Source organism: Chrysochloris asiatica, unplaced genomic scaffold (assembly GCF_000296735.1).
Source record: "Chrysochloris asiatica unplaced genomic scaffold, ChrAsi1.0 scaffold00036, whole genome shotgun sequence".
NCBI classification, from domain to species: domain Eukaryota; kingdom Metazoa; phylum Chordata; class Mammalia; order Afrosoricida; family Chrysochloridae; genus Chrysochloris; species Chrysochloris asiatica.
Window position 1 is genome coordinate 13,224,269 of NW_006408554.1, and position 11,591 is coordinate 13,235,859.

An 11,591-nucleotide genomic window follows, 5' to 3' on the forward strand; every position below is an offset into this window, starting at 1 on the left:
ATGGAAGCAGCAGTCAAGAAATCAAATGATACATTACACTGGGCAAGTCTGCTGCAAAAGACCCCTTTAAAGTGTTAAAGAGCTAAGCTGTGACTTTGAGGACTAAGGTGCACTTGACCTAAGCCATGATATTTTCAAACACCTTACATGTATGTGAAAGTTGGACAATGAATAAGGAAGACCAGAGAAGAATTTATGCATTTGACATAGGGTGTTGGTGAAGAATATTGAAAGTGCCATGGACGGCCAGAAGAATAAACAAATCTATCTTAGAAGAAGTACAGCCAGAATGCCCCTTAGAAGCATGGATGGAAAGACTTTGTCTCACATACTTCAAACATGTTATCAGAAGGAATCAGTCCTTGGAAAAGGACATAATGCTTGGTAAAGTATATGGTCAGGAAAAGAGATCCTCAAGGAGTTGAGCTGGCAAAGTGGCTGCAACTCTGGGCTCAAACAGAACAACAAACCGCAGGATTGGGCAGTATTTAAGGTGCCAATTCAATACCATTGAACAACATCTTTAAGCCCAGTTTCACATCTACATATATAAATACACAAACACATCTTCTCTGGGTAGTAACTTAACTGAATCAAGATTTATATTTTGGGAACTTTCCAAATCTATTTTTTCAAACAGTCTCTATTTTCTCCTCTTTGAGGTCTGTGTGTATGTGTGTATTTTTAGCAATGAGCAACCTCCATTATAAATGCACCAGAGTTGGTCTCCATGGATATTCTGATGTAAAGCCTCCAGTTGCAGTATGACCTTCCTCCTGGATCTGCCAGGACAGCTATGTTTATTGGCATCTTGGAAGAACCAATCTAATTTGGTCTACAATAAATTAATCAAAACAAAATACTTCCTATATCTAGGGAAAACCTGATAAAAATCAATAGGTTAGATGAAAAATTTGCAACAGGGGTGATTTTATAAAGGGAAGGCTATAATGCCCATGGAGTCCTGGTGTGATGTTGTAAGATAAGCACTCGACTGCTAACCGCAAGTTCAATCCCACCAGAATCTTTTTGGAAACTCTACACAGGATTACTATGAGTCAGAACAGACTTGATGGTACTTAACAACAAAAACATAGTGCACACAATGAAGAATACCTGTTTCTATGCAATGTCAACAAATATAAATGAAAAAAGAAAAATCAAGTAATCAGTTGGCTGTTTCCTTAAAAGTGAATAGGTAACCTTTAATACTTATTTAAAAACATCTTGTTTAACTTTATAAATTCAAAAAGCCTTCATGCAAGGGATAAAATTGACAAAGTCCAATCTTAGTCACCTTTATATTTTAGTGAGAATAAAGATAAAACATGGAATGAACACTATGGCTCTATAGGATAAGCACTGGACTGCTAACCACAAGATTGGTGGTTTGAGCCCTGCAGTTGCTTTCTGACTTTCTGCTCCCTTAAACATTTACAGCTTTGGAAACCCCATACAGAGTCACTTGATTCAGAAAGGATTTGACAACACTTAGCAACAACAACAAAGACAATATATGTTACTGCAAAGGGAAGCCTTCAATAGTAAAAATATTAATAGTAGATGACTTTCTACTAAAAAAAGTAGCTATCTTTGAAAAAAAAAAAAAATGCCATCATTCCAAGGTTTTTAATCACTAGATTTGCACTAGCTCTCTTTTCTGCCAGGAATTTAGTATGCTCTGAGATGAACCTGCTCTTCGGTTTTTAGACTGTCTGATTCCTCTACTAAAATAAGAAAGTCCTAAGAGCAGGACCCTTTCTCCTTATTTCACTATTATTTCCCAGCTTTATGTGGACAGAATATGGCATATAATGTACATACAAGAAATACAGTTTGAAAGATTGAATGAAATATTACTTGAATCTAGAAATATTTATTTCTGCTCTCAACAGTTTCTTTTTTTTTTTTTTTATGGCCCAAAGAAATAGATATTTAAGAGGATGCTTTATATCTCTACTTCATTCAGCGCCCAAAGAAGACAGTATAAGTTATATAGCTCCACAATCTTAGGGAAGTTATTTAACCTCACTACATTTAAAAACAAAACAAAACAAAAAAATTCTACAAAAAGAGATCAGATTAGGTGGTTGCGAAGGTCCTTCTAGGAGACCCTGGGTGGTGTAAATGATTAACCTGCTTGGCTACTAACAGAGAGGCTGGAAGTTCAATTCCGCACAGAAGTATCTCAGAAGAACGGCCTGGTGACGGTGACCTTCTTCCAGAAGCCCACTCACTAAAAAGCTCTAGAGCACAGTTCTACTCTGATACACATAGGGTTGCCATGAGTCAGGTTTATATAAAACCTGAAGACTTTTACATAAACTCTTCAGGCTTTATATAAAAAGCTTCTTTCCATTCCCATCAAGTTTCAGAGTGGTCATCTGCAGTACTAAGACACATATTACAGCCCTTTCCCTGGAATGTCAGTCCCAGTTTGTGAGGCAGCAAGTATAGTCTAGACAGGGAAGATCTAAGAAATTGTGGCCACTATTCTTACCATGTAAGGAACATGGTTCTGTGACCAAAATAGAGCTAAAGATAAGCACTTAGCCCACCACTTGTCTATGAGCAACTGTGGTTCTACATAGCCCATTCATATCTATACCACATTCCTCTGACATTAATCAAGGTACACTTGCTGGGAGCTACAAGTCTATATTGAAAAGTACCCCCTCAGTTTCATTTGAAATACAAGAGCTCACAGTTCTCTTCATAGCATCAATTTAGTTTTCTGTTCTCAGAAATTAAAAAACAAAAAAACCTGACAGTAGACGAATAATACAGAAGAAAGAAGTACATTAAATCAGGAAGTTCCTCCTGAGGAAATCAGGTCCAACTTTTATTTGTAAATCCCCAGTTCCAGACACTTGGGGTCCCTTGAGTACAGGCCAGCATAGGAACCGAGGTCTCTGCCAGGCTGCGGTCAGCCCCTATGGGCCAGAAAATGAAAGAATTATTAGAAAAACATCATCACTCTGGGCAGACACATTCCTCAGGCACACCAGGTATAATCTAGCCCTGCTCCATAGACAGCTGGAAGTGGAAATTTCCATGCAGCACACAATAAACAGCTCCTCTGAAGGACCACGGTCTCCCCGACCCATACTCTTTTTCTCCATCCCATGTTGCTCCTCACTTCATGGTAAACGGATGATTATGGCACATTTGTGTGGGCTTTCTAATGCCTACTCCTGGGGTTCTTGGCAGTAGGGATTTTGCTGTTTAATTAATCTCCTTGAACAAATCCTCAGAGGTCCAGTCCTAACTGAAACTGAAACGGGCACTGAGAAGGTTTAGTTTAGCCTAAAATAAAATGGAACCTGAATAGCCATCTTAGAGCAGTAGCTATAATTAAACTTTAACTCCCTCCCTAACTACACTCCATAATTAATCATTCCTTTTTTATCTCTAAAGCAAAATCTGTGGCCCAAAGGAGAGGGGCAACTCCCCTCCTGGGAACAAAGGGGAAATCAGCAAACAGGAATGGTTGAAATGGTTACTATGCCTGGTATGCCTACCCTAACTGCTGGAATAAAAAGATGATGCAGTGATGCCTAGGGTCGCCATGGGTCAGAAAAGACTCCATGGCACTTAACATCAACAACAACAACAGTGATGCCTGAACACAAGTTCAGTGCTGCTGGTTTTCTTTTCCCTTATAAACCACAGACTTCTCTCCAGGCAGGGTGGCAGACCTGGGAGAGCCCCACTGCTCTGCCCTCCTGTATATTGATACTCAATAAACACTTTGCTCTTTGTTTTGAACCCTGTTTCCGAGTATTGGTGGTCAGTGGTAGGTAACTAAGACCCCTTAGTGGTTACATAACTTGAACCCCACAGTTCAGTGAAAACCACAGCATCCTAGCAAACTGGGCAGCTGTTTAATTTGTTCCTTTCTGCTGTGGGTAGGAAGCATGCAATTCAGAAGAGGCCAAGTCTTCCTTGCTCATCAATATTTTGAACGAGTACAAAGCTTCTTAGATCAGAAATGGTGGTGGTAGTTGTAGTGTGCCATCAAATTGGTTCTGACTTACAGTGGTCCTGTACAGGGTTTCCTAGACTATAAATTTTTATGAAGCAGAAAGCCTCATCTTTCTCCCACAAAGCAGCTGGTGGATTCAAACTGCTGATCTTACAATACATAACCCATTACGCTACCAGGGTTCTTTAGATAAGCAATTGTTGTTGTTTAGTGCTGTCAAGTTGATTCCAACTCATAACAGCCCTGCATATGATTTCCAAGGAGCAGTTGGTGAGTTTGAACTGCTGACTTTGCAGTTCAAACCAACTTTGAGGTCTACTGCTTATCCTACAGTGCCACACCAGAACTCCTAGATAAGGAATAGAGCTAATTATTTATTTCATTCATTTTCATTTTCATTTTCCCTTCTGATGACAGATGCTCAGCCCTATCATCATAATTGAACAGAAACCTGAGAGTTTTATTCTGACACTGCCTAAAAGATGCTTCAAATGTATGTTCCTGGATGATGTGAACTTACTTAGATACTAGCTGGAAAGTTGGAGGTTCAAGTCATCCAGAGGTACCTCAGAAGAAAGGCCTGATGATCAGTCACTGATAAATCTATGGAGCACAAATCTACTCTGACACACTTGAAGTCACCATGAGTTGGAGTTGACTTGAAGTCAACTGGTTTCCCATGTGTTGCAGTGTTCATAACTGTCCTTACCATCATCAGAATAAGCATGGGGTGGGAGGCAGAACAGGATGGCAAAGTGAGTGCATGTTCCCATACCCTCTCTCAGCAATTAACCCACTAAACAATGAATAAAAACAGGCACAGACTGAGATCTCAGAACTCCAGACAACAACTAAGGTGTTGGAGAGTTGGGGTGAGTCCAGAAACAGAAGACAAGAGATGGGAAAGTACAGGAGCTGGGAGAACATACCTGCTAACATCTGATGCACTTGTTAATCACAGCCATTTTAGGATAGGGCTGGGCAACACCCCAAATAGGGACCACAAAAAGGGAGTTAATCTGAGGAAACTCTAGCCTGACTTTTTAAGGTGATGCAGATTGGCCACAAGAATTCAAGTGGAGGGGCATGAATGGCAATCATGGCACTGTGAAAGGGAGTGCTGTTGAATCTTACTTGAGTTCTGAGATGGATAGCCACTAGGACTAGGAGGAACTACAAGGGCATAGGGTAAATGGAATACTTTAGATGGGTGAGCAATATAGGGAGTCCCCCACCTATGAGGGAAAGTTCAACTCTAACACTTACATCAGCATCTGTGATGAGCTACACCATTCTCAACAGTTGTAAGTATTGAATTCTAGAATCCAAGCATCCTGAACCCCTGAATCAGCACTGGGGGGGAAGGGGGGTAGGCAGAAACAACCTAAGGCTAAGACTGTTCTCTAGTGGTTATCTGGAGAAGACATCATGTCCATACCACTGAGTAGGTTCTGACTCTTGTGGTTTCTAGGCTGTGAGTCTTTATGGAGGTGGGCTGTCACAACTTTGCCCCCATGAAACAGCTTGTAGGGTCTTTCAGTTGGCAGTCAAGCTCTTGGCTAGTGTGCCAGAGGGCATTCAATCAGAAATATTTCTTACGAAAACCAGAATATAAAACTTAAAGTAAAAATAATAACAAAATAACCCACCTTCAACAAAATATAGTAAACTCCACAAAAGCACAAGAGAAGAAGGACCAATCAAAAGCCAAGCATGAGTAAGAGGAAATATCTCTTTAAGGAGACCAGTTTAAGAAAATGAATTGAAATTGTTCATAATATGTGCTAATGAAGAGCAAAGATGTAAGCTTGAAGACTAACGTGTGCCTGACCCAAGTCACGGTATTTTCAATAACCTCACATGAATGCGAAAGCTGGACAGTGAATAAGGAAGACTGTAGAAGAATTGGTGCTTTTGAGTTATGGTGTTGGATAAGAATACTGAAAATGCCATGGGCTGCCAGAAGAACAAACAGATCTGTGTTGGAAGAAGTATAGCCTGAGTGCTCCATGGTAGCCAGGATGGCCAAACTTCATTTCTCATACTTCGGACATATTGTCCAAAGAAGGATATCATGTTTGGTAAGGTGGAGGGTCAGAGAAAAAGAGGAAGACCCCCAGTGAGATGGACTAGCAAAGTGGCAGCATCAATGGGCTCAAGTGTGGCAACAATTGTGAGGTTGGCCCAGGACCGGGCAGTGTTTCATTCTGTGGTGCACAGGGTCTCTATGAGTCGGTACCGATTCAATGGAACCTAACAACAACAATATAGTGCTAAAAATGTTAAAAGAAGGCAAAAGACACAAAGAAAACAAACCACTGGAGATAAAGAAACAAAATGCAGTGCTCAGGAATGAAACTGAAAACATCAAAACAAACAAACAAAAACAAAGAGGGCAGTCCCCGCTGCCAACCACACTCTGTAGTACATGCTATAGTAGGAAATGGAGACCAAACCTGTGATACCTGTCTCAAAACCCTCATCATTGTCTACTCCTTCATCTTCTGGATTACTGGAGTGATCTGTTGGCTGTTGGAGTCTAGGGCAAGCTTACTCTGGGCACCTATACCTCTCTCATTGCCCAAAGCCCCACCAATGCTCCCTATGTGCTCATCAGAGCAGGCACCACGCTCACCACTCTTTAAATAAAAGAATGAGAGAAAGAGATATGTTCAGTAAATACAGCCCTGTTTGAATGCTTTGTTACTTGTTGCGGCAGCCCATGGATGCTGAAGCTGTATGCCATGTGTTTTTCCCTGGTGTTCCTGAATGAACTTGTGACTGGCATTTCAGGGTTTGTGTTTTGTCATGAGATCAAGTACACCTTCCTGAGGACTTACACAGATGTCATGTAGAATTACAATGGAGTTGACAAGTGAAGTCAAGCTGTGGATCCTGAGCTCAGAACTACACCAATTGGAGCACCAGCCCCTACTTCCTAGAACATGGCATCCCCCCACCCCTGGCCCATTTGCCACATGAACAAAATTGACAGCAATCCTCTTCAGGACCTACACAATCTGACTGTGGCTGCCACCAAAGTTAACCAGAATGGTGATCTGGGGACCAGTTTTATGCAGACTAACATGGGAATCATTGCTGGAGTGGATTTTGGAATTGCATTCTCCCAGTTGATTGGCATGCTGCTGGCCTGCTGTCTGGCATGGCTTATCGTGGCCAATCAGTATGAGATGGTGTAAGTCTTTCAAGAACAACGGAATTAGAGACCTGTTTATAAAGGAACTGCAGTAACCTTTCAAAGACTTCCAAAGAATTTTAGAGCACAGTACATAATACCCCTGTACCTGTACTTTCCTACTCCAACTCCCACCTTACCCTCAGTATGTAACCAACACTCCCACACAATCTCTGCTACACCTCAATCATGTGTAGTGTTCCAATCTGTGAAGCCCTGTTGTGCCAGAGTATAGCCAGGTTCCTCTGCAGCTAGTCCTTAGAGTTCTTACCCTCAAACCCCAAGGCTCTGTGCATGCCACCTCCTCAATCTCTTCTTTAACCATCTGAAACTCATCATAGGCAACTGGTTATTATGCCATTTCTGGCCTCACTGGGCCCTGCATGTAGTGTGGGAGATCCCTGTTTGTCCTTCATACCATTATGTAGATAAGAAGAGGATAAATATCTGTGCTTTTGACTTAATCTTGTTTGGTTTGTTTTTTTCCCTTTACTAAGGTTCTCTCCTACCTTCTTGGAACTGCCCAGGCTATGTAAAGAAATGTACTATTTGTTGCCCATGGGGAGACAAAAGTGGGTGTCATGCATGAAGGATATTGCTGTTGAGCTTTAGGTGGTCTCCTTACTCATTATTGTTACATGCCTGGGTAGATATAAACAGTTTAGTGCCTCTTAGATGTTCATCTGAAACCTGTATAATCCTATTAAAGAGCTGTGTTGTTGCTTCTTGTGAAAGCAATAATATTAGCTTAGCTTTCCCCCAATTAATTACTAATGGGTTCTTTTATTTCCATATTTTCCTGCACTGAGATTACAAACATGGAAGGCCTTGTCAAATAAAGTTAAATATGAGTATGAGTGGGAAACAAAAGTCAAAATATTTTTTAAAGAACCTAAAAATTTAATTTGTCTAGCATATCAAAAAGAATGTATTGATATGAGGACATTTGTGATATATGTATTAATAAATAGTGCAATTTAAATAAACAACAACAAAGAAAACTACTGTAACTGATGAATAAAATAACTGAACTGGAAAAATCAAGAGAAACATTTAATATTAGAGTCAAACAGCCAGAAGATGGAATAAATAAACTAGAAGACAAAGAAACTGAGCTTAATAAGTCTCAAGAAAAAGAAAAGAACAACCAAAAGCAAACGAACCCACATGGAAATGCTGGATTCTACTATGAAATCTAATATTAGAATTATTGGGATCCCAGAGTACCTTGACGACAAGAAAGGCATAGAAAAAATTTTCCAAGAGAAAATCAAAGAGAATTTCCCAGACCTGAACAGAAAATCAAGCCTGAAAATATACAAAATATAGGAAGCGATATGAACCCCCATAGAAAAAACAACAACACAAAGAAGAAGAAGAAGAAAAAAAGAGCTCTGTGACAGATGCTAATAAAATGATTAAAAAGCAAAGACAAGGAGAGCATTCTGAAAACGTCAAAAAAAACCATGCAATTTATTAAAGGGCCTTTCATAGAGGTCAGTAGACAATGAAATAACACACATAAAATATTGAATGAAAACAATTGCCAACCAATAATTATTTACCCAGCAAAATTGTCATTCAAAAATGAGATGGGAAATAAAAGATACTCCCCAAAAGACAGAAGCTCTTGTAATTTGTCACTGCTAGACCAGCTTTGCAAGTATTATCCAGGTGAGTACTCCAAATAAAAAATCAAGGGCATTACATGAATAAGTTTGGGGAAAATGAATAAATAAAAGAGTGAGAGAAAGAGATATCTTCAATAAATACAGGCAATTATAAGGACCAAATATATGATATTTTCAGGGAAAAAACTCAACAATAAAATCTCACAAACAATTTGTTTTTGTTGTTTTTGCTAGGTGCCCTCAAGTAAGTTCTGACTCATAGCTATTCTACCCACAACAGAACAAAACATTGCTCAGTCCTGTGCAATCCACACAATTTTTCTATGCTTGAGCTCACTGCTGCTGTCACGGTGTCAATCCATTTTGTTGGGGGTCTTCCTGTTTTTCATTGACCTTCCACTTTATCAAGCATTATCAGGAACTGTTCCCTCCTGATAATATGTACAAAGTATGAGAGATAAAGTCTTGCCATTTCTGCTTCTAAAAAGCATTCTGGCTGTACTTCGCCCACCACAGATTTGTTTGTTCATCTGGCAGTTTATGGTACTTTTCATATTCTTCTCCAATACCATACATAACTCAAATGTATCAATTATTTCACAGTCTTCCTTATTCATTGTCCAAATTTCACATGCATATGAGACCACTGAAAATATCACTGCATAGGAAGGCTTGTTGTTGTTGTTGTGAAGTGCCATTGAGTCAGTTCCAACCCATAGCGACCCTGTATAGGGTTTCTGAGGAGCAGCTGGTGAGCTTCAACTGCCGACCTTGCAGTTCAAACAGCTTTGCAGTCTGGTGCATTAACCCACAGTGCCACACCAGGACTCCAGGTCAACCTTAGTTCTCAAACTGATATCTTTGTTCTTGAGCACTTTAAAGAGGTCATGTTCAGCTGACTAACCTGTTGTTTCCTTGACTGTTGATAGTGGATTCAAGCAAAAGGTAGTATTTGACAACTTCAATCTTTTCTTCATTTATCATGATGGTATTTACTGGTTCAGTTGTGAGGATTTTTGTTTTCTTTACATTGAGGTGCAATCCATACTGAAGGCTGTAGTCTTTGATCTTCATCAGTAAGTTTTTTTTTAAATGTTTTATTGTGAATTATGTGATACTTTACATGGGAGAACATTAGTTTTACATCCATCCTATCGTATATCATTTCATTGCCATGGTTACAACCCCCTCCATTCATCATCAACCAACCAAAGAGTATACACTTACAAGCCTGCCCCCTGGTCATCAGCACACAGCCACTCTCCCTCTCTGCTCCATCTCTCCAGGTCATCATCTCTGCCTCCATCTCAGGCATCACTGCTTCTCTGGGTAGGGTCCCTCTCTCGGCTCTTCTACATTGATGGTAGAGACCTCTTGTCCTAAACTGGAGAATTAATCACTCCCTTGCTACAAAATGTCTACCTTTTCATTTCCAACCCTCACAGTCAGTCCTGACAGCAATTATTCACTATTGTACCACAAGAGTCTTATCCCCATCTCCTTTTATCTGCCCCTTCCAGACAAATTGGAAATCACTCAATAGAGATTCTACCTTCCCCCCGTACCTTGTGGAACTAGGCTCCCTATTGAAAGTTTGTAAGCCAGCTACTTCTTGCCTTTGTAACCCCTCCCCCCCCCATTTTGGGTAGTCAATGTCTAGGTTGCCCATCCCTGTATACCTGTGTGCCGAGGGGGTGGGAATGATCCTCGCTATAAAGATTTGCTCCCTCTTTTGAGCTACTGCATCCATAGGTGTAGGTCAAGTTCATCAAATTGTAGCAGATTACTCTTTTCCCCTCTTCTTTCTTCTTCTAGTCGAGTTCTGGTAATCCAGCCATTGAAGACAGGTCAAGTGGGTCTCATCTGTAAGTATGGGTGTTCTTATGCATCTCCCCACACATCATATCAGCTGGATGCTTCACTCTCTGCTTTAGTCCTCTGTGACCATGCCACTGTCTCTAGGCCCAGGAGTCCCCAGGTCTTGCCATACTGCTGGCCAACCAGGTCTCAACCAGGGTTCATAGGAGTCTATTGAACATGGCTGGACTTAGCTCACAATTTCATTGCTGTTTTTTGCCCATTGCCTGCTTATTGGTGACCAACATGGTCACCAGCCAGACCATATGCCTGCTTGTGTATTCTCTCCTTGAGTCTCAGTCTTGGAAGTGGGTTTGCCCTGAGTCTCCTGGGGAAACAACTTTCCCATTCCTTCAGTAGTCTATTGGACAGTCATTATTGTTTTTGATTTTTTTCTGCCAGTCATTCTTTCAAGAAGCATCTTCTGTTCTTCCAGTCATCCCATGCTGGTCTGCTTGTCCTTTCAAGTGGAAATTTCCCACTTCAGAAGATTCTAGATGGGGTTCAGGATTTCACCTATGGTCTTATGCAATGCAAAGGCTCCACAGGAAACCTCCTTCACTAGGCAAGTTCTAGCCTCATTTTAGGTATTCCAATCAGTTAAAGGCTGAAGACGGACTTACAAGCTTTCTATGGTGATATTTCTGACTATTCAATTCTCTTCTCCTCAAGTGTCTATTTTACAATGGTAGGGAAGGGAAACCAAAATTCAAAAGATAGGCAACCATCTTAACATTATTTCCCCTCTTTTACCCATTCAAACCATGCCTCAATCCCTGTATCCCAGAGCCCAAGTTTGTGCACACATCATTATTTGCCTCTGTCCCATGCAGCCCATGCAAACCTGCCGAACTGTTCTCCCATCTGCCTTGTTCTTCAATTCCCTTCACCTTTCTTGCTTATCACCCGCCGCCCCCCCCCC

The 11,591-nt window shown here is 40.7% G+C and overlaps 1 protein-coding gene and 1 pseudogene across 4 annotated transcripts in view; one reads left to right on the plus strand and one right to left on the minus strand.

Annotated features, from left to right (window-relative positions):
• TRIM55 (tripartite motif containing 55) overlaps positions 1 to 11,591 on the minus strand; it is a 122,351-nt gene that overhangs the window by 47,358 nt on the left and 63,402 nt on the right. The window lies entirely within an intron of this gene.
• Positions 6,429 to 7,185, plus strand: LOC102819346 (annotated as a pseudogene).